A 7,714-nucleotide genomic window follows, 5' to 3' on the forward strand; every position below is an offset into this window, starting at 1 on the left:
CAGCACCGGCGAGAGGATCCCACAGGATCGGGGCTAGGATGGGGGGGCCGCAGCTTCCAATCCCCCCCCAAGCAGACTCCTGGACCCCAAGAGCTGCTCCCCCAAAGGCTTCCCCCCACTTTTCCAGTTACTTCCCAACCTGCTCTTAGGATCCGGAACCGGTTCCGCAGGGAAAGGTCGCTCCCGGCCGGCACCGGGACAGATCAACTTCTCTCTCCCTCATCCTCCAGGAAACCCCAGCATATACCCCCTCCCCCCAAAAAAAGGGGGTGTCAGGGACGGGGTGGGGGGGGCAAGCCTCTTTGAGCCCAGCTATGGAAATATCAGCCCCGAGAGGGCAGATTAAGGCCAACCCCGGGATTTTCCAGGCGTTATTACCACTTTTTCCGGGATGGGGAGCGTCGCTGCCGCCACCCCGCCCCCCACCCGGAGAGATGGAAAAACCAGGGAAAAAGGGGGTGTCGGAGGGGTTAAAAAAGTGAGGTTTGGAGAGAGAAAACCCAGGAATCCAGGAGATTTGAAGCTGGGAACCAATGAGGCAGCAACATTTCAAACAAAGGGGACGGAAAAGGAGAGGGAAAGGGCAGAAAGTCAGGAAGAACCCGGTAATTTCCCCTTCAGATGCACCTGGGCTTCCCACAGCACCCCACCCCCCCCAAAACCCCCCCTCTGTGACCCCTCGCGCCAGGGACCACCAGCCACGGTGGCCAAACCCCTGAGGGCTGGGAGCGCCCGGGGTTGGGCTGGATTTAAGACCCCCTGGTTAAAGGAGGGGAGCCCCAAAGCCTGGCTGGGGAGCAAGGGGTGATCTGGAGCCTTTGTGGGAGGATGAGCCCCTCACCTGGGCATCGGAGACCCTCAGAGACCCTCGTCTGGGCATCGGAGACCCTTGCCTCGGTGTCAAAGACCCTCAGAGCCCCTTGTCTGGGCATCATAGACCCTCACCAGGGCATCGGAACCCCTCACCTGGGCACCAGAGACCCTTGGACACTGAAGACCCTCAGCCTGGCGTCCGATCATCAGAGCCCAGACATCAGAACCCATCAGAGACCCTCAGAGCCCCTCACCTGGACATCAGAGCCCATCAGAGACCTTCAGAGCCCCTCACCTGGACATCAGAGCCCATCAGAGACCCTCAGAGCCCCTCACCCGGACATCAGAGCCCATCAGAGCCCCTCGCCTGGGCATCACAGCCCATCAGAGCCCCTCAGAGCCCCTCACCCGGACATCAGAGCCCATCAGAGCCCCTTGCCTGGACACCAGAGACCCTCAGAGCCCTTTGCCTGGACACCAGAGACCCTCAGAGCCCCTCACCAGCGCATCAGAGACTCCTGTCTGGGCATTGGAGCCCCTCGCCTGGGCACCAGAGACCCTCGCCGGGGCATCAGAGCCCCTCCAAAGGGTGAGGACCACAACTCTGCTGCCTCAAGCCCCTGCTTCTTGCAGCTGAAAGAGAGCGATGCCGTTTCCTTAACGAGCGGGGTACTAATTGGCGGGTCCCAGGAGGAGGTGCCCACTCTCCCTCTGGCTGGCCAGGAGGAGGGACTGATGGCCGAGGCCTCTTTTGGGGCAGAAAAGGCGAATTTCCCTCCTTTCTTTCTTTCCCTTCGCTTGAAGGAAATACCCAGTGGGGAAAGGGCGATTTTTCCCTTCCCATTTGGGCCCGTTTTCCTCATTATTTCCTCTCTTTCAGAATATTCCAGGATCAAAATACCTCCCGTGCTGCCGTCTGACTGCTAACTGGCACTTGGAAGCTTTCCTGGAATCCCGGCAGGAGGAGGTGGCGTCCAGGGGGAAAAATTAAAGGCAAAAAAAAAAGATGATGGGATGAAAACAAACCTCTTTTGGGGTTTTGGGGGGTTTTCCTCCTCAATTTCACCAGTGACAACCTTATGCTGTTCCTGGCATCACCGGGACGGAGGAGCCCGAGGCTCCAGGGGTCTCCGATGGCAGCTCCGGGGGTTCCTGAGCCGGGATCCGTCGGTGCTGGAGCATTTTCGGGTGATGCTCACAAAGAGAAAGGTGCTCGAGAGTCACGGCCGCAGTGATTCCATCCCCAAAAAGCAGTGAATTCATCCCAAAGCTCTTTTTCTGGGGTGGGGAGGGAAAACTGGCAGCTCCGACCCCCTCGGATCCCCCACGTCTTCGGGAGCTGCCGCAACTACGGCGACTGGAGAGACCCCTTTTAGAGCCTCCTGAAAGGGGCTCATTAACTCCCAGGAAGATAAAACCTCATCAAAGACCTCCTTCTGGCCCCCAAATCTGTCAGGATCCCCACAAAACGAGCGACGATGAGGGGTCCCAACTCTCACCCCGCACATCCCCCCCCCAACTTGGAAACCCCAAAACGAAGGGCTTTTCTCCCAAATTCCCTCCACCCCAGGCAGGAGAGAGACTTCCCAAATATCCAACAGAAAAAAAAAAAAAAAAAAAAAAAAAGGAGGTATCGGCGATTCCGGAGACTTTGCCCTCCCCACGGCTTGGCTCCCAAGAATTACTCCATGAGAAACTTCCTGGGTGGCTTCAAGGAGATATTTCTCCGGCCTTTTTGATTTAACCCCCCCCCTCGCGAGGGACAGCTGGAAGGTTCCCCACCTGCTCCCAAAGCTCCTCCTGGCTGGAAAACCAAGGTTTTTTGGTTTTTCTCCTCCGCGGCCTCACATTCTCCGGGAACTGGGGGATCGGGGAAAGGGCCGGATCCGAAGGGAAAGCGGCGGAGACCTGCCTGGAGAGGCGGGGGGGAGAGGGTGGAAGCCAAAGGGCTCGGGCCCGTGGTTGGTTTCACCCGGTGGAACTGGCCCAGCTGGCTCTGGCTCGTCCTGTGCTGGGAGTGGCAACCATCAAAGAGGAGGTGTTGGCCACCCCCCCGTCCCGAAAAAGCGTGTGGCGCCGCACGGTACCTGGCGTGAAACCAACCCAATATCCATCCGCAGGGAGCCAGGGCGGGGGGGAGAGGAATCCTGGAATTTCAAGCATTTGAAACACTTGGTGGCCCCGGATCCTCCTGGTTCCGGAGGCCACGGGGCAGGGGGGGCACCTTCCCGGCACAAATGGCAGCCTCAAAACTCCATCAAAAGGGCATTAATTGTCCTTATTTTTCTTTTCATCTACCCCCCCCCCCCCATTTTTTTTTTTGGTTTTTTTTTCCCCCCCCCCCCCCCCCCCAACTCCTTGGCCCAAAAGAAAAATTTCCGGGATGCGGTGGCACAAGTCACCGGCACATCAAAGCTCGGCTTGGCCACCAACGCAATTCCAGGGGTGCTCCAGCCCTGGGTGTTTTGGGGTGTTTTAGGGTGTTTTATGGCAAGGCTACGTCCCCTCCGTCCTGCTGGGGGTACACTGAGCCACCATACGGGGGGGAATAAGCCAGCCCAAGGCGTTAAGAGGGCTCGGACCACCAAAGTTGGGGTTGTGGCTACCTGTTCCCTCCCACCCCAGGACACGAGGTGGCCCCCCCGGACCCAGGGGAAAAGGCCGTTTCGGGCACAGGAACCCGCGGACCCGGGCAAGCTGGGGCTTGTGGGGAGGGAGGGTGAGTGGGAGGTTGGGTTGTTTTTAAGGAATAAATTTGAGTTGGGAGCCGGCAGAGCTCAGGAGGGACGGGATCGGGGAGGGAATAACCCCTGGGTTATTTCTTACCGGGATAAACCACCCCTGTTTCATTTACACTGGCAACAATCGCCTCGACTCCGCAGGATCAGGCCGGGAAGAGCCGGGAGAGAAGAAACGGCAAAGCCCAGCCCCCGGCAGAGCCAGGGTTTAAGGCGGAAAAAAATAAAACGTCCAAAAATATTATTTCTGAATGGCGCAAACACCAAACCTCCCAGTTTCCAGCAACACCAGGGCCGAAACCCCACTGAAATTAGGGGTTTTTTTGCCCCTTTTTCCACCCAGAACAACCAGGACTCGGGTCCCTCTTTGAGGTTCCCCCTCCGATAGAGCAGGATAAAGCAGCTCCTCCGGGGGGAAGGCAACAATGAAAAGCTCCGGGGAAAAGATTCGCATCCTTTGGGCTAAAACCCAATTTTACCTGGTTCTCTAAAGATTCACGGCACCGGTACGACCCTCCCCATCCAGAACCCTCGCACTCAGCTCCCAGAAATTCTCCCCTAAACCCCCTGAAACAGACCATTCCCACTGTTCCCCCACCTGGAAGCTTCAGCTCCCATTCCCCTTATCTCCATTTCCAGAGATAACGGGAAAAAAAAAAGCGCTGGGGACCCCAATTTCTGCCTCAAAAGCAGAATCAGGCGCACGGAGGGACGTCCCGGGAGGTGAAATCTGGGAGGGCGGTTGGGGAGAATTCATCTTTTTCAGACCCAAATTGATCCTCTGGCTCCTCTCTGCCTCCCCAGGTGGCCCCTGGGTGCAGGATAGAACACAAAATTCCACTTTTTAACTGCCACTTTCCCCAAAACCAGTATTTTTTCCCCTAAGCTGGGAAGTTCCTCCTTCATGTGATCCCTGCTCCTGGGATCCCAAGGGCATCAGAGAATAATTAACACCATGATTAATAAGACGGAATGAACGCACGGGGACTTGGTTTCCCAGCCTGGAAAGCCCTAGGGAAGCAGCAAAATCCAGGTGAAAAGACCCCAAAAGATGGAAATTCCGTCCTGCCATGCAGAAAACAGGGTAGGTTTTGTTTGGTTTTTTTTAACTGAAAGGGTGTCATTTCAGCCCAAAACCCACCAATCGTGCGGCGTGTTTGGGTTCCCCAAAACCGGGGAACCCTCCCTGAGCTCTCCTCTGCACGGGGTGTTAATTAACATGTCCTTAACGAGGCTCCGGCAGGGTTTTGGAGAGTGATGGAGGCTCAGCTCCCTCTCCCGCTGCCGGAATATGGCATTAAATGAGGGTAAAAACACCCTCAGGTTCTCAGGAGGGACGGATTCTGGACTCAGAAAAATGGGAAATAAAAGCTAAAAAAAAAAAAAGATTAAATTCAGCGCCGGGTGATTCTCCTCCTGCTTCGTTAGGCTCAGAGGTTTTAACGATCCACCGGAGCTGGGGGGGCACACACTCCCGTAACAGGCAGCCCTGAAGTCAATTTACATTTCAGCAAGCGATTACCATTTGGTGCTAATTAAAGCGCAGGCTGATTAGCCCAGTAAAACCTTTAATTAGCCCCTTACAGAAATTATAGCTTGTTTGCCCCGTGTAAGAGCTGAGCGAGGGGGGCGGTTCTGAGGAATTACACTTTCCTTAGGTTCTACTTAATTAGTGAAAATTATCGTTATTAAAATACCCCCCCCTCGGCGACGTGAGAGCCCCAAAACCGAGGAAATTTGGGCCCTGAATCATTTATGGGGAGAGAAGAAACTCAGAAAAGTTTTGGTTTAAAGCCCCCAAAACGGGCTGAAGAGATCAAAAACAGTAATAAAAATCCACTTGCCAATTAGGCTAATTAATAATAAAAAAAAACAAAAAAAATCAATGAAACAGTTGAGAAAGGGTAGCGGCCTTGGAAAATGCCAAACCTACAGCTCGTGAGGGAAATATTCCTGCCCTAAACTCAGCAGAAATTGGGTTTTCATTAATTAAAAGTGACGGGGAAGGGATTTCTCCCTGCGCCCAGAGGGACACCGGGGGGACGCCTCCTTCCCCTCCCAGGGAGCCACCTCCTCATCCAGATGCCAGTTTTGGCCGGGAAATCCCTCCGGAATTGTGAGGAAAAAAAAGTGTCAGATATGAGAAAAGCTGCTCCTTTTCCAGGCCAGGATGGGATGACGGCGACGTGTGGATCCCAGGAAAACATCCATCCCTGGGATGTTGGGAGGGAACCAGCTTCTCCTCCCGCAGCGAAGGCTCCGCCTCAGCGGGGAGGCACAAAACACCCCCAAAAATCCTCAATTATTCCTTGGAAAAAGTCACTCGCGGAAGAGCCGAGGAGAAAAGGGTGTTGCAGGGACGTTCCACAATGGTGTGCTTCATCCCAAACCTCTTGATCTCCTCCTCTTCCTCCTCCTCTCTGGCAGCAGCCAGAGCTCCACGTCGCTCTGCTCATCCCCAGCAATTAGCGAGACGAGATCGGAGCAATTAACGAGCGGCCAACAGGGCAGTGAAGCGCCTCGAAGGGTCGGGAGCCATTTATTTTTCATTTCTTTTTTTTTAAAAGAGAAAACAGCGTCCTGCTGGCAGGTCCCAGAAGTGTCTGGGAAGGCAAACGTCCCCTCCCCAAAACGCAAATAAAGATAAAAGGATCCGGAAAACATCAGGGAAGTGGGAAGGGGGTGGGAGCTCCCACTCGGAGGAGGAGAAAAGGCAAGAAGAGTTGGCGTTATCCCCTTCGGCATCTTCCCTGGAAACTTTTGCTGCCGTTTCAGCCCCTCCTCAAAAAAATTCCTTCCACTCCATTACCTCCAGCTGGGAACTCAGTGGAGACCCCTCAGTGGAGCCAGGAGGATCCCAAGGGATCTTCCTGAAGCGAGTCCACAGGTCCCAGCAGCCTCAGGCCACAGACCCCTTCCCACGTGGCATTTCCCCGCAATTCCTCCCCCCGCAAAAAACCCCTCCTCCACCTGCGCCGGGGGGGCCATCCCTTCCCCCCCCCCCAAAAAACAGGTTTATTTCTTCACCAGAACTAACCAGACTGGCCCCAAAAAGGCTGCCAGGATTTAGTTAATGTTTGTCCTGGCAGCCGGCAGCTAATTCTTTGGCCGCCGTTCAAACTTTGGGGCCTTTATTTAAAACCTTCTTGCTTTTTCTTTTTTTTTGGTGCCTTTTTGGTGTGTTTTCCACAGCTCGAAATTCACCATCCCCTGCAGCCGGGGAGGGGTTCTCAAAAACTCCCAATTCCCACTTATTTACCAGCCCCCCCAAGGCGGACGCTGACGAACCCGTGGGCAGAGGGAAAGGAGTTCCACAAATTAACGAGTTCAACAAATTAATGCATCTCTGTTCCCCCGCGAAGAATCACCCGGGAGTTGGGAGACGGCAATTTCTGTTTTCTCCCTGCTCCCCACCTGCCAAATTTGGGGTAAAACCCCCTGGTTTTGGAGGGGTTTGGCGTGAAACGGAGTTATGGCAGCCCCTGCAGCCCAGATGCCTCCCAACACCCGGCCCAAAATCGCATGAAACGCCAAGAAAAAAAATCCACCCCAGGGCTCTGCCGACACCGAGGGAGGTATAAAACCCCACACAACCCAGAACGCAGAGAAAAAAACACTAGAAAAGAGCATTTTGGGATGTTTTTTCCAGGCTTCCTGCCTCCCAGCTGGACCTCGGCGCGTGGGAAATGGGCTGAGACGATTCCCAACCCCTCCCAGAAACCCAAAAAGAACTTTTTTAGGCGAATCTAACAGCAGCGGCGGTTCCCCCTCTTGTGCTCGGGGAAGAGCGGAGACAGACCCTGCTCTGATATTGGCTGGCGAAACCCAAGGGCCAAAAAAAAAAATGGGGCTTGTGTCGAACGATGAGCAAAACCGGCAAAAAGAACCCAGGCAAAACCCTATTTTCTCTCTGTTTCCTACCTGCCAGGAAGGGGGAAAATAACCTTCTTTTCCGACTCAGCTGAGCATTCCGGGATCCTCCGCTGAAAGATCTGAAGGAGAAGGAGAGATTTCCGTGAGGCTCTCCAGCCACAAACACCCCCTAACCCGCAATTTTAACCTATTTTTAGGCCGGGCAGTGGTGGGAGGGAGGCAGGGCCCTCCCCTTGGCCTCCCCCAACATTCCAGGGTCCCCCCCCCCCAGCCCCACATCCCCTTCCTCA

At 54.9% G+C, this 7,714-nt stretch overlaps 1 protein-coding gene across 1 annotated transcript in view; it reads right to left on the minus strand.

Annotated features, from left to right (window-relative positions):
- The window catches only part of PAK4 (p21 protein (Cdc42/Rac)-activated kinase 4), a 28,071-nt gene extending 21,978 nt beyond the window's left edge, over positions 1-6,093 (minus strand). Inside the window, exons 1-3 of the mRNA XM_014961844.1 lie at positions 3,640-6,093; positions 2,596-2,824; positions 1,840-2,170 (exon numbers count right to left, since the gene is read on the minus strand). The gene's annotated coding sequence lies outside the window, so the exon portion shown is untranslated. The remainder of the gene's footprint in view (positions 1-1,839; positions 2,171-2,595; positions 2,825-3,639) is intronic.
- Positions 6,094-7,714: the final 1,621 nt, after the last annotated feature.

The sequence above is a fragment of the Calidris pugnax genome, unplaced genomic scaffold, assembly GCF_001431845.1.
Source record: "Calidris pugnax isolate Ruff unplaced genomic scaffold, ASM143184v1 scaffold1019, whole genome shotgun sequence".
Lineage (NCBI taxonomy): Eukaryota > Metazoa > Chordata > Aves > Charadriiformes > Scolopacidae > Calidris > Calidris pugnax.